The 25,244-nt window shown below is 47.9% G+C and overlaps 1 long non-coding RNA gene across 1 annotated transcript; it reads left to right on the top strand.

The window, feature by feature from the left end:
- Positions 1–11,427: 11,427 nt before the first annotated feature.
- LOC122677708 lies at positions 11,428–17,715 on the top strand. Its single transcript, XR_006335895.1, has 3 exons — positions 11,428–11,585; positions 12,428–12,565; positions 17,589–17,715. It is a non-coding gene; the product is annotated as an uncharacterized LOC122677708 (long non-coding RNA).
- Positions 17,716–25,244: the final 7,529 nt, after the last annotated feature.

Here is a 25,244-nt window from a genome sequence, read left to right as displayed (position 1 = left end):
GATACCCAGAGTCATGTGACGTACCCAAGGTGCACACTGGCAAACACACAGACACCCTCCTCAACACCTCACACCCACAGGGTGTGGTCTGTAGTGGCAGAACCAGGCTTGCAGAAGTGAGCTTTAGGCTCTGTTCCACTTGCAGTGTCTGGGTTCACACCTGGCCTTTTGGGGTTCAGCCTGCTGGAGCCCAGGCAGTCCAGCCAGAAGATCCCTCATGGCAAATGCAAGGACAGAAAGAGAAGACTGCAGAGCTGAACCTAGGAATTCCTAGGGCTGCAGGAAGAGGGGACCTGGACCAGCTTTGCACTATTCAAGTGATGCCTTATATGGTCAGGACCCAGGTGCTCACAGGACATGTAGGAACATGGAGATGGCCTTGTGGATGCACACACTTGTGTGCTGGGTAGCAGTTGGGCCTTGCAATGGTGCTCCACACTTGTATTGGCATCAGCCCACTCACGTCTGAGGACAGAGACTTCTTTCTCTGCGTGAAATCTCCAAGGTGGCAAGCTTGCTTCTCACCCAGCCCAGGCCTGGATCACTCTCTCTGGGCTCTGAGCTGGGCCTGAGTGGTTGTGGAGTGGCCAGAGGGCAGGCTGACCTGCGCTCAGGTCCAGCTGCCGAGCCAGCTAGAACTGGTGTAGATGGCTGAGGTGAGAAAGCTGTAGAGCCAGGTCCCAGGCTCCTGGAGCAGATGACGTTCCCACCGGCTGCCTCACGCTGCTCCCCCTTCTTGGGTTGCCTTCCTCCTCCCTTGTCCTTTCTGCTTTTCTTCCCGTACCTCTTTTCCACCCTTTCCCTCCTGTTCGTGACCACATTTGGGGCCGAGTTGGCTGCATTGTGTGGACATCTGGGCGCTTTTTGGCTCTCCCTCTAATCTTTAAGTCTCTTTCCACCCACCCCTACCCAGCTTCTCTTTCCTCCCATCCGTTCCATCCATAGTTGCCCTTCTATTAAACCCCACCAGCCCTTCTCCCTGTCCTCCTGTGTTCTCTCTCTTGTATTCTTGTATCTACTGACTCACCCATTAGATAGGTGTGGACAAAGACCCAGAACCGTCTGCCTTTGATGATGTCCCCGCCCTCCACCCTACCTGTGCACTGATGTGATACTAATTCATAGACATAGCTGTCCAGGCCGGTGTTTGAGCACGATGGGAAATGGCCTCATTGCATGCATGCACCTTTCTTGCTGATGTAAACCCCCAAACAGACACACATCCAGAGAAAGGGCACGGGTATTCGCACATAGAGGGTTGCCATGAACAGACTTGCTTGAAGATGGATGTGCTCCCGGGAAGCCAGAACTGCCCAGGCAGGCGGTCAGGCAGTGTTGGCCAAGGTGGCAAGCTGCCTCTCACAGGCACTGTGGCCAGCAGGTTGGGTGCTGGGTCCCCGTGCTTCCCCTCACGGCTCTGCCTGGGCCAGTCCAACAGTACTGGCATCCTCGTTCTCCTTCAGCTGTCTCCCTCTCGGAGGGTGGCTTGACTCCTGTGGGCTCCAGGACTGTAAATCCCCCTCAGGAACAGACTGTAACCCAAGGCGCCAGCAGGAAGCCCAGGCTCCCAGGATGCTCCTACCTCCTTGCTCTCGGCCGCGTCCGACTGCACTTCCCATCACGGTGATTGAACGGCTCCCTGGCAGCCTTTAGTGGCTCCCCCTGCCCTTGTAGACGGGTGATAAATCTGAGGTAACTACTGTCGGTTGCTGGCCATAAACCCGTCACGGCCCGCTGCAGCGGGGCCAGGCCTGCCTGCAAGGCCTGGCAGAGTTGGTCTTGTCAGCCAGCTGCCCTTGGAGAAGTCCCAGGGCACCTGTGCCTGGGAAGTTATTTGTGAGCCTCAGACTCCAGGATCAAAGCTGCTGTCCATCAGAAAGGGCAGGAGGCCCTCAGAGCTCCCTCCCCAGCCTCTCCTCTTACCTAGATAATTTCAGGCCACTGCCACTACTTAAACTTGAGTGACCATGCATTGGAGAAAGCCTTGGTCCTCTCAGGGTCCCCTGAACCCCCTTCCACTTTATTTCCCTGACCAATTCGCCGTGCACCCACTTACACACACACATACACACACACACACACACACACACACACTGGAACAGGGACTCTGAAAGGCTTTGGGGACAGAGTTGGGATGACAGAGTGGGCTTTCGCCTGGAGGGCTGTCTTTCCTGACCACTGCTGCCCCTTCCTCCAGCACAGCCTGGCTGAAAGGAGGAGTGTTGGGGTGCTCAAGCCCCAGGACTTTGTCCAAGTAACCCTGACACCACTGGGCAGGGAGTTTTGGGGAGGATGCGCATTCGTCTTACCCAAAGGGAAGAGTCTTCCTACAGCCTCTGCATCTCTCTGTGTTGGCTTATTTCCTGGGCCATCGTAGCCCCAGACACCCCTCGTCTGTGCTGTGAGTCTGGCAGCCCGTGAGGAGATGGAGGCGGATGGTGAGAACAGTGAGGCCTGGAATCTGAAGATTTGAGATTGAGCTTGAGGTACTCCTTAGCTGGGAGGTTTGGTTGCTTGGTCTGACACATCTATTCAATGCCCTCTTTTGGGGTAGTTAAGAGCACCCACTGGATGTGAAAGTGTTTTATGAACCCTAACGTGCTCTGCAGAATTAAGGTTTATTCTACCCCTGCCCTGAACCCACATCAATTTCTATTGCAGTCAGCAGAATGCACTCTGACCAGTTCACACCTAAAGGGGTGTACTGCATGGAGGGGTTATGGTTTACAGGATCCCTGGGAGGGCCAAGTGACCAGGTTTGGACACTTAGCCAGGAGGGACACCCAGACTGCCATCTCACCTACCACTTGGCTCCTTGGGTTCCAGGGATGATCCAGAGTCCCCACGACAGATGCACCAGGGACTCTGCTGTCTCCAGCCCCACGATGAAGAGCTGCCTCTTCTGAGCTAGCCCACTTCCACCTACAAGTACCAGATGAGTGGTCTGCCTGGGAGAAGCCAGGTTGTGATGAAAGCTTAGCTAAAAGAGAGTCTTGGATATGTGGATTTTAACTTTCCAAGAAGTTAGTTGGGGAGGTTGATCTATGGGAAATTTTATGGAACAAATGACCCAATTTCTTCAACAAGAAGAAAAAAATGAGTGAGAAAGAGAGAGAGAAATTTATAGATTTAAAAGAAATTTAAGAGGTGTATCAACTAATCGCAGTGTATAGATCCTGATTTGAACAAATAAACTGTTAAAAAATGAAAGGCAAGGGATTTCCCTGGTGGTCCAGGGGTTAAGACTTCACTTTCCAATGCAGGGGATGAAGGTTTGATCCCTGGTCGGGGAGCTAAGATCCTTCATGCCTGGCGGCCAAAAAACCTAAAACATAAAATAGAAGCAGTATTGTAATATATTTGATAAAGACATTAAAAAATGGTCCATGTGAAAAAAATTTTTTAAGAAGGCAAGACCATGGGGAAATATAAACACTGACTGCATATTTGGTGGCATTAAGGAATTAGTGTCAATTTCTAGGCGGTGAGATATTGTCATGGTTATATTTTTAAAAGTCACCTTTTAGAGAAGCACGCTGAAGTACTTCGGGGTGAAATGTTACATTAGATTTGTTTCAGAACAACCCAGTGAACTGGGACAGAGGAAGTTCCTGCAGTGACAGAATGATAGCAGGGTGACTGTAGAAACTGGGTACATGAGGGTTTGCGCATACTACTCTATTTTTGTGTTGGTTTGAAATTTTTCATATAAAAGTTTATTTTAGAGGTTTACTTCAGCAGCGGCCAAGTTGCTAAAGCCTTGCCTCCCACGGACTCCTTACTGTGGGCCCCTTAGAGTGAGAGCAGTGGCTCTTTCATCGCGATGGCCGACCACCACTGAAATCCCGTCTTCTGGTGCTGACTCGCTGTTGTCTGGAAATGCAACGTGTTCGGAAACCAGTCCCAGATTCTCATATCCTCGAGGGTTTCTTGCTCGGAATCTCTTCCAATACCAGTCTGGGAGAACAGATTCCACTCTGGCTGATTTGAGCAGAAAGGAATTTATCAGAGGATATTAGGTAGTTTATAGAACCTTGGAGAGGGCCAAGACATCACGGAGCCAGGAGAATTCCACGAGCACCCCAGGGGGCTGCCATGGTGAAGACACAGCTCTGCGGCCCTGTACCCAGGGAGCAGGCGCTGGAAACCTCCACAGCTCACCCTAGAGGCTTCATTTCCCCTGACCCTGCTTCTGCCTTACATTTCTTTCTCCACACCTATCTTCCCCAGCCCCTCCAAGTCTCATGTAGGAATTTTCCTGGTGGAACTCAGTCACTCGTGGGCCCTGGCTGCAAAGAAGTATAGGAAATGTAGTTCTGTGTTTTCCAGCATCTTTAGCACAGGAAAGCAAACTCTCTGTTTCAGTCTTTAAGAGAATTTTTTGCCCGGCTCCCTAGCTCCCAGAACAGTGACCTAACCTTGGCACAAGGCTATCTTTTGTTTAGGGCTGCCACGACTGATGTTATTAAGCCCAGGCGCTGGCAAGGCATATGTTCTGCCCATACTCTTAACATGAAACATCTACAGAATTCGGAGTTTACAAAGAGCTCTTCCATAGTTTTTCTTTTTTGATCCTCTCATCGAGCTTGGAAGGTTGGGCTCACCCACCTCATTTTGTGCGGGAGGAGACTGACAGAGAGGGTAAGTCAGGGAGCTGGTAGATGGCAGAACCATAATCTGGCTCCTTTACTCCCCTTCCCCACTCCCCACCCACCTGCATGAGATAATTTACCGCAACTTGTTTTGTGACTTGATTTTGCTTCGGTGGCTAATTGTCCTTCCTCTCTCCCAAGGTCACACAGGCAGGCTTTTGCGCCCCCTTTCCTGACACCAGTGTTAGGGAGAGATGGCACAGGGCAGAGATTGGAGCACAGGCCCTAGAGTCAAAAGCTGGGAGATGCTCATGAGCTGAGCTGACTTTGGACATGTGACTTCAGGCCTCTGTTTCCCTCATATGTAAAAGTGGTTAATGATAATAGTGCCTTATTAATAGGATTAAATGAGGCAACATAAGTGATTAGCAGACAATAAATATTCAGTAAGTTTATTGTTACTACAACAGTTGGTTGTCAGGACACCTAGAAGACCACTCTTACCCTTTCCTGGATTTTGTTTTGTAAAAACGCAGGTTCATATGGCTGATTCATGTTGAGGTTTGACAGAAAACAAAATTCTGTAAATAAATTATCCTTTGATTAAAATAAACAAATAAAAAATAATAGCCAAAACCAAAAAGAAAAAGAAAAAAAATACAGGTTCATTGAAGGGATTATGCTGAAGGAGATGGGAAGGGCAGTTTGGAGAAAAACAGGCTAAAGGGCAAGGGACGGGGCTTCCCAGGAGGTTGGGAGGAGCCAGAGGACAATGGCAGCAAGATGACCTGAGAAAGTTGACTCTTGGCAGAGACCAAATGAGGACTGGTCATGAGCAGAGCTGTGTGGACAGCGCACACAGAGGCCAGTGGGCCCTTCTCTGAATGTACTGTGATGGGGGAGACTCCAGAATCTTTGCTCACCTCTAATGGAGAGTGGACAAGGAAGCTCCAATAGCAACACCTTGAATTCCCTCTGGACAGGTTAAATTTAATTGGGGGAACGAAATGGGACTTTTTAAGCACCATATGCAGAAGAGTAAAATCCCCTGTTTGTGACTTCTTATCTTGTTGTCAACTAGAATGGGCCCCAGCAAAACCAACATTTAGGCAAAGATTGTTTCACAAATCTGGGTCTCTATCCCTTTGCCCTTTCCTAAAATGCAGCCAGAAACTGAAGCTTTTCTCTCCTCCCTCCGCTTATCAAACTCACTCTCTGGTGAGGATGTGAATGAATCAGGTCAACACAGGCTTAAGTCCCGACTCTGTCACTTAGCAGCTGTGTGTGAGGTTAGGTAAGTCAGCAATAAAATAAATTCCCTTCAAAGAGCTGTCATGAGGATTACGTGAGACAATGAAATTTAAATGCGCTTTGTAAACCATGACTGTATGTCGACAAGAAGTGTCTTTATACAGGTTTAAGCAAGTGGGATGTGTAAGGGCTTCCTGGTAGCCTGACTTGGCTAGAATCTCTGTGTGCTAGTCTTTCATGGAGATGGACAACAGAAGGGAAGAAGCAGCTATTTTGTAGCATACACTTCCCACCTACCAGTTACTAAATCAGACACTAACTCAGGTGCTGCTTTAAAAGGCTTTTGCACAGGTGATTCAAGCACCTAATCAGTTGACTTTAAATTATGGAGATGATCCTGGTGGGCCTGGCTCACTCTGTTGGAAGCCCTTTTTGGCACCAGAGACCAGTTTCGTGGAAGACAATTTGTCCAAGGACTGGGGTGGTGAAGAATGGTTTCAGGTTGATTCAAGCACATTGCATATATTATGCACTTTATTTCTATTGTTAATTAACTCCACTTTATATCATCAGGCATTGAATCCTGGAGGTTGGGGATCCCTGCTTTAAGAGAAGGTTTGGGGGACTTCCCTGGTGGTCCAGTGGCTTAAGACTCTGTGCCCCCAATGCAGGGGTCTCAGATTCAATCCCTGGTCAGGGAACTAAACCCCACGTGCCCCAACTAAAGATCCAGCATGCTGCAATTAAAACCCAGAGCAGCCAAATAAATGAATACATAAATAAATTTTTTTTTAAAAAGATAGAGACAACTTGGGTCTTTCCTGAGAGGAACTCAGGCCTGTGGCCAGCAGCTTCAGCTAGTGCCTATGGATTTCAGTCTACCCATGATCTTCCCTTCCTGCCTGCCTGCCTGTCCCACAGATCTTGGACCCACTTAGCCAGCTCCACACTCGTGTAAGCCCCTTCCTGTAACAAACCCATGCACATCTCCTACTGGGTCTGATTCACCGGTTGACACACGGTGCTCCTGCTGGCACACAGCAGGGCGGGAGGCATCGGTGAAAGAGCAGGGAGGTGTGTCTGATGGTCCGAGGGTGTCATGTGGGTGTGTTGGGGGAGCTCTGCCTCTGCCTGCCCGGCTGCAGCATTTGTGGAGCTTCTGCAAGTCTCTGGCTGTAAACACAGGGTCACATCAGGACCTTTAAACAGTGGGTGAGGCAGGCATTGCTATTCTCCCCTTTGAGATAAAGAATCAGAATCAGCACTCAGAGAATGCAAGTGACTCAGCCGAGGAGTGGCAGAAGCGAGTGGATGGTCCCCAGGACCCTCTCAGAAGCACTGCTTTTTGCTTGTTGCTTTTGGAACTGCTTGAGTGTGTCACGTGCCTCGCTGGGGTCAGGTCCCAGTGCTGCAGTCAGAGATCTGGGAGAAGGGTGATGAGGTTGTTCCCCTGCCCTCACGGAGCTTCCAATCTAGGTGTCTCTCTGGGTCTATGGCTGCGTGAGGGTTGATGCTGGGCCTTCGGGGAGCTGTGGGTTGGAGTTGGCTTGCCTGCTTGAACCTGGTTGTCCTGAGCAGTTCTCAGGAGAAGCTGCTACGGAGGTAGGTTCTCTGAGCCTGCAGGCAGAGTGGAGAGCCCTCAGCGCACCAGCAGAAGCCCTGGTGGCAGTTCCCCAGGGCCCCTTGGGTCTCATTAGCGGCGCTGATGAGGGCACTGGAAAATGTCATCCAGAGGGAAGTACTGAAGGAGGTGCTGCACAGGGGGCTGAGGACTGCCTTTCATCCTCCTCCACACCGTCTCCCAGCGCCTGAGCCCTCCTACCCGTCCAGCCCGAGAGAGCGCTCCACAGATGTGGGGCCACTGAGGCAGGTAGGGCCTCACCTACCTCACCTGACGTGGGTAGAGCCCAAGGGACAGCTCTCCGATTGTGTGTCCAAGCACCTTGGAAAACGAAAACTAACAAGAGACTATCTCCTGACCTGGTGTTAGCTCACATAGTTATGTGGTGAGTAGAGCTTTCTAGTTGGTTTATCTATTCTGGTTGTCTACACAAATCAGAGACAGGCTTCTTTCTACTTCCAATGATCCATGTAGACCAGCCTCTTCCTTACTGATGTAGTAAATATTATCTGAAGGCCTGCTATGTGCCCTAACGTTCCCACCCCACTTGCTAAAGACTGCAACTGACGGAGGTACCTGCTGAGGGCATAGGGAACAGGGATCATCCAGTGGAATAAGGGAATTATAAATACTCTGCCAGTTGTGAAAACAAGGACAAGATTTCCTTACGAATATGCTTATATGTATATTTGTATTAAGAAAATATTTTTTTCTTCCTCTCTTGTTCTCACCGTCTAATGTAACTTAAAAGAGTAAATAACTGTATATCTCAAAAATTTTTACAAGATATTAAAGGAGGAGCATGAAATCAAAACCACAATGAGGTTCCATTACACTCCAGTCAGGATGGCTGCTATCCAAAAGTCTACAAGCAATAAATGCTGGAGAGGGTGTGGAGAAAAGGGAACCCTCTTACACTGTTGGTGGGAATGCAAACTAGTACAGCCACTATGGAGAACAGTGTGGAGGTTCCTTAAAAAACTGGAAATAGAACTGCCATGTGACCCAGCAATCACACTCCTGGGCATACACACTGAGGAAACAAGATCTGAAAGAACACCCCAATGTTCGTCGCAGCACTGTTTATAATAGCCAGGACATGGAAGCAACCTAGATGCCCATCAGCAGACGAATGGATAAGGAAGCTGTGGTACATATACACCATGGACTATTACTCAGCCATTAAAAAGAATTCATTTGAATCAGTTCTAATGAGATGGATGAAACTGGAGCCCGTTATACAGAGTAAAGTAAGCCAGAAAGATAAAGAACATTACAGCATACTAACACATATATATGGAATTTAGAAAGATGGTAATGATAACCCTATATGCAAAACAGAAAAAGAGACACAGATGTATAGAACAGACTTTTGGACTCTGTGGGAGAAGGCGAGGGTGGGATGTTTTGAGAGAACAGCATAGAAACATGTATATTATCTATAATGAAACAGATCACCAGCCCAGGTTGGATGCATGAGACAAGTGCTCGGGCCTGGTGCACTGGGAAGACCCAGAGGGATTGGGTCGAGAGGGAGGTGGGAGAGGGGATCGGGATGGGGAATGCATGTGGATCCATGGCTGATTCATGTCAATGTATGACAAGACCCACTGCAGTATTGTAAAGTAATTAGCCTCCAACAAATAAAAATAAATGAAAACAATAAATAAATAAAGGAGGAGCATGAATTAACTAAGAGAAGAACAAACATCAAACAGATAAAATTTCCTGCTCTGATTGAATCTCCATTCTACTTGGGGAGAGAAATAATAAATAAATAAATAAAATATAATAGGTATCAGTTGCTGATCAATAATAAGGAGAAAACAGGGAAGGGGTAGAGAGAGCATGCTTGTGTGTATGTGTGTGCATGTATGTGGTTTTGAATAAGCTGATCAGAGAAGGCCTCCTAGAGGTAACACTTGAGCAATGGGAGAGAGAGGTGCAAAGGTCGTGAGGTGGGTGCTGAAGGAGGCCTGCTGTGGCTGGAGCAGAAAGGAGACAGCACAGCATAAGATAGGTTAGAGATACTGGGGACCAGGTCACACAGGGCTTTTGGGTTTTGCTAAGGACTTTGGTTTTTTTTTTTTTTTATCCCAGTGAGGTGAGGAGCCAGGCCAGGACTTTGAGGTTAGGGATAGACTCTGACTGAGGTTTTCAGGCACACGGCTCTGCTTCCCACCAAGGATTGTCAGAGCCCTGAGGTCCAGGGCTCTGGGGACAGGCGCCCAGAGAAGGAGAGTCCGATGACATCCCCACCTCCCAGCCCAGGGCTCCAGCCCTTGCTTGTCTTTTTAGGGTCTCTGCGTCGCTAACATACACATGAACCCTGTTTAGTTAGATTCCATGAACTGAGCCAAGCCCCCCTCCTGGCTGGATTGAGCTGAACCCTGAAGGTTGCAGAGATGACCAAGGCCCCTCTTTGCCCTGGAAGAGCCCTGCAGGAGGAGACAGACATGTGTGTGACACTTAAATGCAGTATCAGGAGGCTTGTCTGTGGAGAAGCTCAAAGGAGAGGGTGGTTTATTCTAGGGGGGATCATGGGGCTGGGGGTGAGGAGTGAGGTGGGAGCATTCAGAGAGCGAACAACACCAGAGCTGGGGTGTTAAAAAGAGACCTTGGAGGGGCAGACCAGAAGAGGGAACAAGACACAGGAATAGGAAACTGTAGAAGGTAAGAATCTTAATCTTGAACTCAGGGGTGGTTGTTGTTTAGTCACTAACTTGTGACTATGTGCGGCCCCATGGACTGGCCAGGCTCCTCTGTCTGTGCGATTTCCCAGGCAAAAATACTGGAGTGGGTTACCATTTCCTCCTCCAGGGGATCTTCCCGGCCCGGGGCTCAAACCCACGTCTCCTGTCTCTCCTGCATTGGCAGCCGAGTGAGTTCTTTACCGTGGAGCAACCAGGGAAGCCCCTTAACTCGGGGGTAAGACAAACCAAATTTTCTTTCTTTTCTTATGACAGTTAAAACCTCATTTGACTCTATTGCCACGAGGTGGTGAAAATGTCACCTCAGTTGCTTTGGTGGGGAACCCCGGACACTTTCCCTGGGACTGCTTTAATTCTTGGGAGCTTATGGAGTACCAAGGCCAGTGGGGGCAGGGCCGTCTGCCTTTGAAGTCCTCGCAGGCCCTGGGGGCCCAGGGCCAGGTGTCCCAGAAAGCCGTAATCCCATGACCAGCCCTCATGCCTGGGGCTCCTCTGTTCCTTTCACACCAGCCTGAAGGGGGTGCTTGGGCGTCTGAAGGCCGTGGGAAGTCCAGTCTCTGAGAACCTCACACTGCAGCGGACTCCAGGCCCTCCCTGACAGACTGCCTATGGATTGGACACTAGGCCACCCAACAGCTCTGTACCTCTTAAAAGGAGAGACTTCTAAGTAGTTGTGACGGTGGTGGGGTGGGGAGGGGAAGAAAATGGAATGGGGAAGCAGGCTTCCCTGGCAGCGGGCTGCACTTCAGAGCTCAATGCCATCAGGGACCTTGACCTCCACTTTGAGGCTCTGGCCCTGGCTCTCTGGGCCTTCTGCGTGTGGTTTGCGGGAGGTCGTGTTGCCCACCACACCACGGCTTAGCCAAAGACGGGCTGAGCAGTGTGGGCATGGGGGAGGGGGCCAGGATCACCCCTAGATTCCCTTGCTGGGCCTCAGTTCTCAGGGCACTGACTGCTCTCAGGAATGGGGATGGTTGCAGGTGCCCTGGCCCCTGAATGGGACACTGGGGACCCCCGAGACCTCTCGACAGGCAGCTTAGAAGCTAGCAACCCCTGATGTTTGGAGCCTCTAAAGAGCCGGGATTTATATCCCTTCCCCACCCTCCATGTCTCTGGCTGGGGAGACGGCTCATTTTTCACGATGCCGCGTGACTTTCCAGACTATATTTTCAGCCTCGGTTTGACGTCAGTCTCTCGCCGGTCCCTAGGGATCAGCTTTGTACATTTCCAGGCTGTCCCGGCTGGAGCCTCCCCATCCCCTTGGGACTCTTGTGGTGTCTCTGCAGTTCCTCCGGCCACCTCTGGTGGCAATCCCTGGGCAACCGCCAGTGGGGGTCGCTGGGTCCCCTAGGAAGCCAGTGGATGTGGCAGCAGGGAGGGGAGCTGATAGTCAGCAGGAGAGAAGGCCAGGTGGGCTGGTCCCCTACAGGGTGGGCTGTCCCGTAAGGCAAGTGAGTGTGGGGGTGGGGTGGAGAACTAGAGGCGGGGGTGGACGGGGGGGTGGCTAGGCTGGCCGAGATGGGAGACTGCACGTTTTGTTTCGAGGCTGCTTATCTGCAGACACTCCCTGGAGCAGGATCTGTCCCAAGGCCTAAAAAGAGAGAAGGGAAGATGAGAAAATGGGAGGGCAGACCAGGGAGAGAGAGGAAGATGGAGGAGCAGGAAAGGGTGAGGGGTAGTGGCAGAGGCAGAAGATTGGAATAATAGCACAAGGACAGATTACACGGCATGGGTCAATGCTTCCCCATTTACTTACTTCATTTCATCTCCAAAACAGCTTTGCTGTGGATATTGTTGTCTTTTTACAGATGGAGAAAACCATTGCAGAGAGAATGTTCTTGGCTCACAGTACTTAAAACTCAGCCCTTGGCTTTCATTTCAAAGTTGAAGGGGCACGGTCTGCTCTCAGAACTGAGCACGTAGGCACCACCTGAACCCGCATCAAACAGCAGTCCCCAAATACTGGTCACGACTTGTGTTCTGAGGTGTCTTCATCTTTGAACCTAGACTGGGGTCCTGTCTGTATCAGGCACCCCAGACACAGTCAAAAAGACTTCTAGTTTCTGCACTGACACTTACCTTCTGTGTGACTCCAAGGTAGTCACTTAACCTCTCTGGGCCTTGATTGCCTCCTGGTCTTATACCTGATAAATTCAACATGTCCTGAACTAGATGCCTATTCTCCCTGGTCCCTCACTGGGGCCCCTCAGTCATCCCAAAGAAGAATCCTCAAGTCCTCTTTCACTCCACAGCCTTCGACCACTGTGCCTGCTGATTGATTCCTGAATACTTCGAGGATTGCCATGCTCCCTGCCTGGTGTTTGGTAGATGCTGAAGAGATGCTAGTTCTTTTTCTTATGAGCCCTTCTTCCTGCTTCAAAAAGTACCAGGTAATCTGAAAATGTGTCACTGTGATAGAGCTTGGATCCCTGAGCCTCCCTTCTCTCTTCTCTGCCAGTCACAGCGTCCCAACCCCCACCCCAGGGGTTGGGGCGTCAAGACAGCTTCAGACTGACACCTAATTCCCACTACAGGGCCTGGTCCAGGCTCTCATGGCCCACTGGAGTGGCAGCATGTCACGGTGGTTAAGCATGTGGGCTTGGGACTCCAATTTCAATTCTGCCACTAACTAGCTGTGTGACAGTCAACTAACTTAACCCCTCTGTGCTGCTGTCTCCTCACCTGTAAAACGGAAATGATACTACACTTTGTTATGAGAATTAAATGAATTTATACACATAAAACACTGAGAACAGTGCCTGGTAAAAACATGCATTCAACAAATATTAACTTTTGTAACTATGGCCTGGAAGATAATCACCTCCTCAATGGTCTGTGCTTCCAGTGTTATTCCCTATGACACATTCTCCACTCAGTGGCCAGAGAGCTTTCTCTGTCACTCCTTGCAGCGTTGCCAGATAAAATACAAGATGCCCAGTTTAAACTTAAATAGATGTTTGGTATTTGCTAAATCTGGCAACTCTTCTCCCATGCTTAAAAATTTCCCCTGGTTTTCCATTACCTTTAAAATAAAATCTAAGCCTTTTAGCATGACATTCAAGTTCTGTATGATTCAGACCCCTGCCCTCTCCATTTAATCCCTACCTCCCTATTCCTTACCACTCCAGCCCCCTCATCTTATGCTCCAGCCATCTCCAACTGTGTTCCTGGAATCCCAGAGAATGACTCGTAGCATTTCGGAGCAAGGATGGGCCATTGGTCACATTTTCAGATGAGGGCTCAGAGAAATTAAAGACCTGCCAAAGTCATGAAGCTCACATCACCCATGTTCTTAATACGGTCTCAAACCTTCGTCCTGCAACACTGAAAACCACACACAGGCTCCTCTTAGAGTCCGAGAGTGAGGGAAGGCTGGATCTGCTGGCCTGGAGTGGTTCTCAGGGGTCAGCCTCAGAAAGTTGTGATGCCCAAGAGGTTTGCGAGGGGCAGAGAGTTGACCTGGAAGTGTTTCAGACTCAGGTAAGGAGCTCCTCAGAGTGTAGGGATATGCTTCTGAGACTCAGGGTGAGGGAAGCAAGGCCCTGTTTGCTGCTCTGTACTTGGGGTTTTGTCCTGGGGTGGAAACTTACTTCCCCAAGTCCAGTTAGCCAAGAGTAAGGCTTGGGATTATAAAATAGGCAGAATAATCTTGGCTGTCAATAATCCTGCCCAGAAACCTTGTGGTGACTTCAGGGGGAGACAGTGGAGGCCATCAGAATGGGAGTGGTGGACACCTTCCCCACAGGGCTTCTGGGCAGGTGTCAGCACTCGGCAGTCTCTGGGAGGCTCTGGCTCTGTTACAGCAACCAAAGAAAATATCTCTGCTCAGCGCTGAGGACTTGGTCTCAGTAATTGACTTGTATGATGTCCAAAGACTGCGCATATAACCAGCTCAAAGTGATGTATCATCTTTAGCAAAAAGATTTATCATGGAATCTGAGACAGCTTCCCATTTGTCTAGAACAGAAATAGGAATGACTCTCCTTGCCAGGAATCATCCTTTGTCTTCAAAGCAAATTTCTCCATGGTTGGAGTTTTCCTGGACTGAGGCTGAGACCTGTGGCCAACTTACTGGCCAAGCTCCCAGAGTCCTGATGTCTCTGTCTCAAGAATCTCAGCTACAGGCAGCAGGGACAAGGGAGAAAGTGGAGGCCTGGGTTTAGGAGCCCCAAGTTCGAGAACTGACTCTGTCACCACGTGACCTTGGGCAAGTCACGTGATACCTCAGGCTTTTGCTGCTCCATCTGTAAAATGGAATTTGTGATTTCTGTTTAACTGCCTCATGGCAGTAATGGAAGAAGAATATTCTTCACCTACTTCGCAAGGAAGCAGTGAGGAATCACGGTACAGAGCATGGGTTTTGGGATCTGATGGATCTGGGTCAAGTCCCAGCTTTGCTGTCTGCTTTTGCTGCACTGGGCGAGTTTCTCAACCTCTTTAAGCTCTGGTTTTATAAAATGGGGATCCTCAAAGTCTTTACTTCATGGTAATGTTATCAGGAAAACAAAGAGAGGATGTACAGGAGCCCTTAGAAGGGTGCCTGCTACAGGATATACACTCAAGGACTAGCTGTCGTCACACACCCAGCCACCTGGGGGCCAGGCCGTGCCAGTGGTGATGTCTGTTGTTATAAGACAGGCCCATCACCGCATGTCACGTCATCTCAAGGACTGCACACAGATGTAGGCAAGGAGACAGATCTGGAAAGATTGAGGACTTACGAGATCACAACTTACTTACAACTCGTCAGTGGCAAAGGTGAATTTTAACCCTATTTCTAGCTAAACCCAGGATCTGTATTTTTTTTCCTGCCACACCACACAGGCTGGTAATGTAGTTGAGAGAGTGAAGATGGTCAAGTAAGAGTATCATTAACAGGGAGGATGCAGAAGCTGTGCCCAAGAGGTGGAACCAAATGGGCTGGAGTTTATCTTTCACTCTCGCCACGTCATAGCTGTGTGACCATGGACAAGTCACTTACCTTTCTAAGTCTCAGGCCTGTTAGGTTCTCAGCGTGGTAAATGGCATCCCATCCCAGTAGCACTTGTTGTTATTGCTGCGTACTGAAGGATGGTACAATAGCTGGTCCTCTGTGTGAGCAGAGTCTACACAAGGAGCATCCTGTGGGTGATCGGGCATGGTAGCAGGGAAGAGTGACACTGAAATGGGGCTTTGAAGGACAGAAAGGCTTCTGATGAGGGGAGCCAAGAGGGAGAATCTTCTCAGCAGAAGAGATGATGCAGGGGAAGACTCGAGAATGCTGGGCCGGTGAGCATGGAAACTGGTACCCATGAGGAGGTGCATCCATTCATCCACCCACTGTAGTAGAGATGGCTGCTTTTTACTTTTTTAAAATTCATTTGGCTGTGCCATGCAGCATGTGGGATCTTAATTCCCTGACCAGGGATCAAACCCACATCTTCCGCATGGGGAGCATGGATTCTTAACCACTGGACCCTGAGGGGAGTCCGAGGCAACTGTCTTTTAAAATCACTTTCTACGTGCCGGACACTTCGTAATCATTTTGATTTTCACAACTGTTTCTCCTATTAGGTGACATTATTCTCTTTCATAGGTAAGCAACTGAGGCCTGGACAGTCTAAATAATCTCCCCAAGAGAGTCATAAGTGAGCAACAGAGCCAGAACTAATTCAAATCTGTCTCCCTAGGGTGCTCTGACCATTCCACCATGCTGACTACCTGTCAGTGCTGAATGAACGTGTGCCTCCATCCCACACTCCCAGCTAGGAGCCAGAAGAGGCTTTTCTAGAAACAGGTTGGGCACTGTCTCTGGACTCCAGCAGCCTTGGTGAAGTAAACACACACAGCGTGGGTGCTCAGCGGGTGGTGAAACAGAACGCATGGCCTGCACGGCTTGTTCTCTTGCCGCTCCCCCTCCACTTCAGAGCATCAGCTCTCACCCCTTGAGCTTGGGGATGCGCTGTTATAGCCAGTCCACTGTCAGGCTGGCTGAGAGCCCATGGTAGTGAGGGGGCAGGGACAGGCAGGAGGTTCTATCCTCAGCGCTAAAAAGACTGCAGAGGTGAAGAGAGTTAGGAAGACGGAGGATTGCCCTGGGTCACTGTGGCTGGTACCAGCCTCCAGCCTGATGGATTTTAACCTCTGTGAATCTTGCTGAAGACCCGTCCTGAGGCCAGGTGGTTGCAGAGCCTGTGGCTGATACTGACACATGCAGGCCCATGATAATGTCTGGTTTTGTGTTCTGTCTCCCCCAGAAATATGTCAGTGCACGAGTTTCTTTGTCATCTCTGGTACTCCTGGACCCTCCACTGCTGGTGGTTTGAGCTCATGGGATTGAACCATATGAACTAAGTCTGCGATCAGCAGTGTCCTAACCCAAGGCATGTCCAGAGTTCCCTCCTTGGTCCACCTCAACAGAGCACTGCCCCGCACCCCCCCTCCCCCTGCACAGGTCCTACCCCAGCACCCAGGATCCCCTGACAATGCCCCTCTCCATCGGCCTGCCTGGCTGTGTCCTCCCCTCCCATCCTCCTGTAAGTCTTCCCCAACTTCCATGGCCCATCTTACATCCAGCTCCAAATGTCCCTTGAGCTCAGCTGCTGGCTAACCAGATTCTCTTCTATTCACTTCTCCATGTGCACCTAAGCAGGGCAGCTCTGTGAAGGCAGGAACAGTCCTTTCCTACCGTTTCATCTCATCCCCAGCCCCAAGCAAGAATGGGCATAGGACTTGGTGATGTTTGAGGGGTTTGGCTGGATGGGGGCAGATCTGGGACATTCTGATCACAGAAATATTTCCATAGATGACTGAGGATGACATCTGGCTTTGCTGGATACTGCGGGATTTCTCATGATTTATTAGCCACTCTCTCCACATGGATCTGCCAAGAGGCCAGTGTGGAGTCTAGGCCCAGAATGGTTTTTCCCTCCCCTGAAGGATCTATGACCCCAGCCAGGTGGGATGACCTGGGAGCCAAGGTATCGAAGTCCCCACTGACCAGAGTCACACATATCTCTGCAGCCCCTTGCCATCCCCAGGCCAGAGCAGAGTCCCAGTGAGGGATGGAGAGGAGCCTACTGAGCACACACACGCTGATTCTTGTCCCAGTTTCCAACTGACTCGCCGCCTGACCTTGGACAAGTCCCTCGACCTTTCCAGGCCTAGTTACCCTCATCGGACAACCAGGGGATTGTAACAGTCCTCAAGAGTTGTTAAGGTGCCCCTTACAGCCCTGAGATTTTGCTTCTCTGACTCATAGGCAAAGATGTCTATTGCTTCTCAAATAAAAATTTTCCTCCCTGACAGCCAGCTTTGGGGAGATTAATAATTCTGTCAGAGCATCCTTGCATTAAGGCTGGCACTCTGCCGTTTCCCCCAAGACCAGACAGTTTATTGTTATTCATTGTTCATTCCCCTTCTCCCTCTCCTTAGCCCTCCCTCCAGCCCCCTTCACCACCCCACCCCCAACACGGGGGATGCGGCAACCTGCCATGAATGAAGAGTAGCTGGTCACATGGCCCGGTCACCATGGAGACGGATCCCCGCAGACAGAGGTAGGCATCAAAGTCACATGAGAACCCCGGAAAACTGGCTGAGGTATTTATAGAAGCAGGCTGGTGCTTTTATGGAAATGGGTCTATATTTGACTCCGGTACTGAAAGCTTCATGCTGGCTCTGGAGCAAGGCAGGCTTTGCACTTGATTGTCCCTACCCAGGTCTGAGGTGGGGGCAGACAGATAGCCCCCTCCCTACTGTCTCCCAGCACATTCCCCTCCCCGCCTCCCAGCTGATGCTGCACCTACTAGAGCAGAACCCGCTCCCTTCTGTTTACACCGAACAAAGCTTCCTCCCAGGCTGGGAGTTTGGGGCTCCAGGATGTTGGGCACGTGAGCAATCTGGGACACCCCTTTTTACCCCTCAACCTCGAGTACAAACTAGAAGAATGTCCTCACTGCTCTTCATAAATATTAGAAGGTATTGTCAAAGCCTTTGCCACTTCTTTCTTCCTTCAAAGTTTAGAGGTATCTGCCAAAGGTCAGCGGGGGGGATGTTATCTCATGTACACCCCTCTCAGGCACCCTAGAGCATAGACACTACTGTTCTCCTATTTTACAGATGAGGGCAAGGAAGCCCCAAGGCAGAAGGAGATCCCGCAGTCCCTGCCCTTTTGGCCATGCCCCGCTGTGGAGAAGGCGGCATGAGCCTGAACAGAGGGGCAGAGATGGGGGTGGGGCACGGCAGACAGTGGCAGTCTGGAGGAGCAAGGAGAAATGCACTTTGGTATTTTAATGAGCAAGTAAGACATGCCTATGGTCAAGAAAAATTAAAACGGAACTCATTAAGTTCAGTGCTGAGGTTCTGTTTCCAGGGCCCTCCAGCCCTCACTTTCCCTCTGTAAAGGCAGACTGCCTTCTGTAAAGGCAGTCACTGTGGCCAGATTCAGAAGTCCCCTTTCTAGAGATCTCAGATGCATTATAGAGGCAGATATGGCTATACTGAATCAACATGGTACAGACATAAGGTATACTAAAATTCAAAAGATGAAAAGTAAATCTTTCTCCCATGCCTTCCCCCAGCCATGCTTGCCCTAGCGTTATGCACTATTATCAGTTTCTTATGAATCATTCCAGAAATATTTTATGCCTCTACAAGTATGTGCAGTATACACAAATGGTCACACAGCCCTGCATCTTTTTTCATTTAACAACACATTTTGCAGATGTTTCCACATCAAAACATACAGAGCAGATTTGTTCATTTTCATGGCTGCAAAAAATCTGATTGTGTGGTGGTACCATAAATTATGTAAACAATTCCTTGTTGATAGACATCTAAATTGTTTCCATTTTTTTAATGACAAATACTGCTGAGGGAGTATCTTTGGATGAATGCCTTTAGACGAATGAGTGTGTGCCTTCATAATTTTGACAGATATGGCCTAATGAGCCATGGGATGCACCTTTGCAATTTTGATAAATACTGTCTAGTTATCTTCTGCAGAAACTGTACAGTTTAACTCTTCTCCTACTAGCAACATATGTGTTATCAGCCTTTTTTTAAAGAAAAGTTATTTGTCAACATAATAGGTAAAATATGGTATCTCATTTTTCAATGTGCATTTCTTCTGTTGTGAATGAAACTAAACATCTTTTTACATGTGTAGGAGTCACTTGTATTTTATTTTCTATGAACCTTCTATTCATATCCTTTTATCTTTTTCTTAGCAATTTTTTAGGAACTCTTTATATATTAAGGAAATACCTTCCCCACTTTCTGAACAGTCAAGCCCTCAGATAGCCCTCAACACCTGCTATGTGGCAGGACTGTCCTAGGCTTTATTCCAGGGAATACAGAGTTTTTCTGTCTAGTTGAGAGCAGACAAGAAGCAAACAAACATGATTGTGAATTGAGTGCCAGATGTGAGAAGTGATTTGGAGAACAATAAATAAAACAGGAGGAGGTACAGGGAGTGCCCATGATTATATATCAGACTTAGAAAGGTCTTCCCCACCCAGGCTGTGACCATCTCTCTTCCATGCTTTCTTTTAGTACTTTTAGGTTTCATTTTTTAAAAAAATTAGACTTCTCAAAGGACAAACTTCTGACTTTGATGATCCTCTCGATTGTATATATGCTTTTCTAGTTTATCAATTTCTTTTTTTTTTCTTTTAGTTTATCAGTTTCTATGTTGGCAATCTATGCAGTATTCTTGCCAGGATAATCCCATGGACAGAGGAGACTGGTAGGTTATAGTCCGTGGGGTCACCAAGAGTCACATGACTGAGACTACTGAGTATGCATGTATACATGTTGCCTTTACTTTCTTTTTTTTGTTTTCTTTGGGTCTGTTTCCCTAAATTCTTGAGATGGTTGATTGGTTCATTGACTTTTCACTCTTTCTTTCTGTTCTAATGTATATATTCTATATAAATTTCCTTCTAAGTACTGCTTTTGATACTTTCTATGGCTTATATTTTCTTTCATTTATTAATCTCAATACATCTACAATGTATATGGGTATAAGGTTACTGTCAATTCTATTAAAAATCCATCTTCCCCCTACTCATTTGAAATGTAATCTTTATTATATTCTAAATGACTGAATCTGGGTTTCTTTCTGGACTATGTTCTGCTTCACATCTTTCTCATAAGTAGGACTACACTAATTTAAACTCATAACTTTATACCATGCTTTATCACCTGGTAAATTCTAACACCACGCTCATTACTCTCCCTTATGATTTCCCTGAATATTTTTGCTGATTTCTTTTTCCAGATGATGCTTAGTATCAGCTTGTTTAGTTAAAAATAACAATAAAATCTTTTGTTATTTTCATGGAGGTCATTTTAAAACATAGATTGATTCAGAGAGAATTAACATTTTCATTGGGCTTCCTGGGTAGCTCACCTGGTAAAAGATCTGCCTGCAATGCAGGAGACCTCAGTTCGATTCCTGGGTCAGGAAGTTCCCCTGGATAAGGGATAGACTACCCACTCTAGTATTCTTGGGCTTCCCTGGTGGCTCAGAAGGTAAAGAATCTGTCTGCAATGTAGGAGACCTGGGTTCGACCACTGGGTAGGGAAGATCCCCTGGAGGAGGGCATGGCAACCCACTCCAGTATTCTTGCCTGGAGAATCCCTATGGACAGAGGAGCCTAGCAGGCTACAGTCCATGGTGTCACAAAGAGTCGGACTCAATTGAGTGACTAAGCACAGCACATTCATTATGTTTTGTCTTCCAATCTAAGAACGTGCTGTTTCTTATGTTCAAACATCCTTTTGGAGCTATCAGTGGCATTCAAGAATTTTCTACACATCTTTTAAAGTTTATTTCTATGTATTTTTCCTTTTTGTTATTGCTATTGTAGCTGAATTTCTTATATCTTCTTACTGGTTGCTGTAGATTTGAAGGTTATAGCTATCGTACATATTAATTTCGCAACCAATCACTTACTGAATTGTGTTAAGTTTTTTAGTTGTGAAGTTTTTTTATTTATTATTATTTATTTATTGGGCTGTGCTGGGTCCTAGTTGTGGTATGTGGGATCTAGTTCCCGACCAAGGATAGAACCCAGGGCCCCTGCATTAATATCAAAGAGTCTTAACCTCTGGACCACTAGGGTAGTCTGGTTGAGTTATTTTTTAAATGAAGTTTTCAACTTTTAAGGAAAGAAAGTACTTTATATTTTATAACATCTTGGGTAAATGGTTATTTAATCATTAAATGAGTTAATAGGTGTAAGATGCTTAAAGTAGCATTGGGCACATCTTCAGAGCTAACAGCAACAGTGGGAATACTGCCTTGACTTTTAAAAAAGAGTTTTATCTCATTTAACCCTTACAATGACCCCATGAGGTTAGAGAACAGATTATTTCCATTTTCCAGATAGAGTCTGAAGATCAGATATACTATGTGATCTGTCAAAGGTCATCTGGCAAGGAAGTGTGGGATTGGAACCTGAGTTTATCTGACTGCATACATCTCACCATCTTGGAGGAAGGGAACATGGCAAGTCATTTTGTCACGTGAAAGATCCTTTAGAATCACTCATCCTACAAGTGAGTTTTGATTTATGTTCTGGATGTTTGTGCAGGAGTGTGTTTATTGGGGCACCCACCTTGCTGGATAAGGGCCCTGTGGAGTCAGATGCTCCAGGGCCAGCATTTCAGGGCACTGAGTCTCAGTAAACAGAAGGTTGGGCCACCTTTGGAGTTGGGCAGTGGGGCCTGGTCTGCCCTCTCGAGGTGCCTCTTGTTCCTGTGAAGAGTTGTCCATTGCTCTCTTCCAGCACTGCAAGGACAACCTCAAGATGCTGATATCAGGTGAAGGTGGTGGTAAGAACCAAGTGGTCGACGGGCTCACCTGAGTCACACCTGGGGACAAGGAGGTGGCTGCCGCTGCTACCGCTGCTAAGCCGCTTCAGTTGTGTCCAACTCTGTGCGACCCCATAGACGGCAGCCCACCAGGCTCCCCCACCCTGGGATTCTCCAGGCAAGAACACCGGAGTGGGTTGCCATTTCCTTCTCCAGTGCATGAAAGTGAAGTCGCTCAGTCATGTCCGACTCTCAGCAACCCCATGGACTGCAGGCCACCAGGCTCCTCTGTCCATGGGATTTTCCAGGCAAGAGTACTGGAGTGGGTTGCCATTGCCTTCTCTGAATGAGGTGGCACGTATAGGAAAATATCTGGAGGCCCCCTCTGGTCCTCCTGAGCCTCTGACTTCTTGCTGTCTCTCTCTCACTCTCCTGGCATTTCCCCAACTTGCTTACCACTGGGGTTCTCTCAGATATAGAAGTGAGGCTTCCATTTTGCAGCCTGGGGAGTTAAGGTCAAGAACAGAGAGACTCTCAGAGCTGCTGCAGGGTAGAACCTGGGTACAGAAATGGCTGCCTCCTCTCTGGCAGCAGAGATGCTTCTGAGAGACTCTGGGGTTGCCACCTCCCATTTAAATCTAAACAGGAAGTCATCACTATGTCACTATCATACTCTAAAACTTCCAGTGACTCCCTATTACCTTCTGACATAATTAGAGGCATTTCAGTCTAGCATGTCAGGCCTCCACATTAGCAAATCCAACTTGCTTTCTGGCTTTATCTCTCATTTGTCCCCTAAACCCACAGCTACTAAATGGCCTGCCTGGCTGTATCCAGACCTAGGTCTGTGAGGCTGGGGACATGGTAAATTCCTTCACAAGCTTGTCCTTGATTACTTTCTATTTCTTTACAGTGGACTTCTAACAGAGAGGAAGCTCAATAGACTGGTTATATCTATCCTTTCATTTGAAAATGATAATTTTATTAGTGAAACTCAAACTTATGTTAGCTCCTTTAGCAGAATTTCACATTGCCGCGCTTCATATTTATAGCTTAAACTAAAATGCCAGTTATTTTTCATATGAACTCTGATAGAACTTAGAAGGATGGATTTTGAGAAGAAACATACAACAGAAATGTAATAGGGAATAAAATCATCTGTGCTGTTTTTACAAAGATTCTTACATGAATCATATATATATATATATGGCACATGCCCGCACAGAGAAAACTGGGGAGAAGAGATAGAATCTTGTTCTCTTTTCCAAGCAACAGAACACTCAGAGCAAAAACTGAACTGAACACAAACCCCTAGGTGCTGGCAAAGTCCCCTTTTCAGTGCTTCAGGAAGCATTTGCTTCCTCTGACAGACATAAGATGAAGTTTAGCATTGTCTTCTTCTATCTGGGGCTGCTCTGGGGCTTTTGTTAGGCTCTGGCTGAGGCAGAGGAACATTGTTTAGCTCCTAACACCTTCCAAGTTGTCCTTGACCTACTGTATAAACCCTGCCTCTGAATTCAGCCACAGACTATTGAGGCTAGCACAGTGCCTGACACAGACTAGCTCTCCCCAAATACGACGTAGTTGGATTTGAAGTCCAGACCACTGCCTGTAGACAGGAGCAGGTGTGCTCAGAGCTGTTTGAAGGGCTGCCGTCCTCCAAGGTTGGCAGCAGGTGAGCTGGGAGAGAAGAGACAGCTGCCTGTAAGTCCTGACTTTGCCCAGGGAAGCCCCTTTCCCATTCAGGTCTTGCTGCTCCCTCCTTAACACATGACTCATTTGGACAGATGACCTCCTAGATGGCCTGATTTGCAAAGCAGAGTTCCAGGTGCTGTTCCATCTGCACGGGACCCCAGGACAAAGACCTCTGGCCTGAAGCCCCCCTTCCAAGCCCCTGGCCCAGCTCCTCACTGTGTGTCAACATCACCACCACTATCACCCTCATCACCACCACCATCGTCATCACCACAGCAACAGTTTCATGTACAGAGTCGTTACTGTATTCCAGGCTGCTGTTAGAAAGATATTACTTGAGGGGAAAAACTCAATTATTCTCCCCACTGTGCAGATGAGAACAATCGGCCCTGAGGTTTCCTCAGTTCAGTTCAGTTCAGTCGCTCAGTCATGTCTGACTCTTTGCGACCCCATGGACTGCAGCACTCCAGGCTTCCCTGTCCATCACCAACTCCCAGAGCTTGCTCAAACCCATGTCCACAGAGTCAGTGATACCATCCAATCATCTCATCCTCTGTTGTCCCCTTCTCCTCCTGCCTTCTATCTTTCCCAGCATCAGGGTCTTCTCCAGTGAGTCAGTTCTTCGCAGCAGGTGGCCAAAGTATTGGAGTTCAGCTTCAGCATCAGTCCTTCCAATGAATATTCAGTACTGATTTTCTTTAGGATGGACTGGTTGGATCTCCTTGTGGTCCAAGGTACTCTCAAGAGTCTTCACCAACACCACAGTTCTAAACATCAATTCTTCAGAACTCAGTTTTCTTTATAGTCCAACTCTCACATCGATACATGACCACTGGAAAAACCATAGCTTTGACTAGACAGACCTTTGTCAATAAAGTAATGTCTCTGCTTTTTAATATGCTATCTAGGTTGGTCATAACTTTTCTTCCAAGGAGCAAGCATCTTTTAATTTTATGGCTGCAGTCACCATCTGCAGTGATTTTGGAGCCCAAGAAAATAAAGTCTGCCACTGTTTCCCCATCTATTTGCCGTGAAGTGATGGGACCAGATGCTATGATCTTAGTTTTCTGAGTATTGAGCTTTAAGCCAACATTTTCACTCTCCTCTTTCACTTTCATCAAGAGGCTCTTTAGTTCTTCTTCGCTTTCTGCCATAAGGGTTGTGTCATCTGCATATCTGAGGTTATTGATATTGCTCCCGGCAAACGTGATTCCAACTTGCGCTTCATTCAGCCCAGCATTTCTCATGATGTACTCTGCATATAAGTTAAATAAGCAGGGTGACAATAAACAGCCTTGACGTATTCCTTTTCCGATTTGGAACCAGTCTGTTGTTCCATGTCCAGTTCTAACTGTTGCTTCTTGACCTGCATACAGATTTCTCAGGAGGCAGGTCAAGTGGTCTGGTATTCCCATCTCGTGAAGAATTTTTCACTGTTTGTTGTGATCCACACAGTCAAAGGCTCTGGCGTAGTCAATAAAGCAGAAGTAGATGTTTTTCTGGAACTCTCTTGCTTTTTTGATGATCCAACGGATGTTGGCAATTTGATCTCTGGTTCCTCTGCCTTTTCTACATCCA

The sequence above is a fragment of the Cervus elaphus genome, chromosome 20 (assembly GCF_910594005.1).
Source record: "Cervus elaphus chromosome 20, mCerEla1.1, whole genome shotgun sequence".
Taxonomy (NCBI): domain Eukaryota; kingdom Metazoa; phylum Chordata; class Mammalia; order Artiodactyla; family Cervidae; genus Cervus; species Cervus elaphus.
The sequence above is the reverse complement of the archived record's forward strand: the minus strand, read 5'-3'. Positions and strand labels throughout refer to the sequence as shown.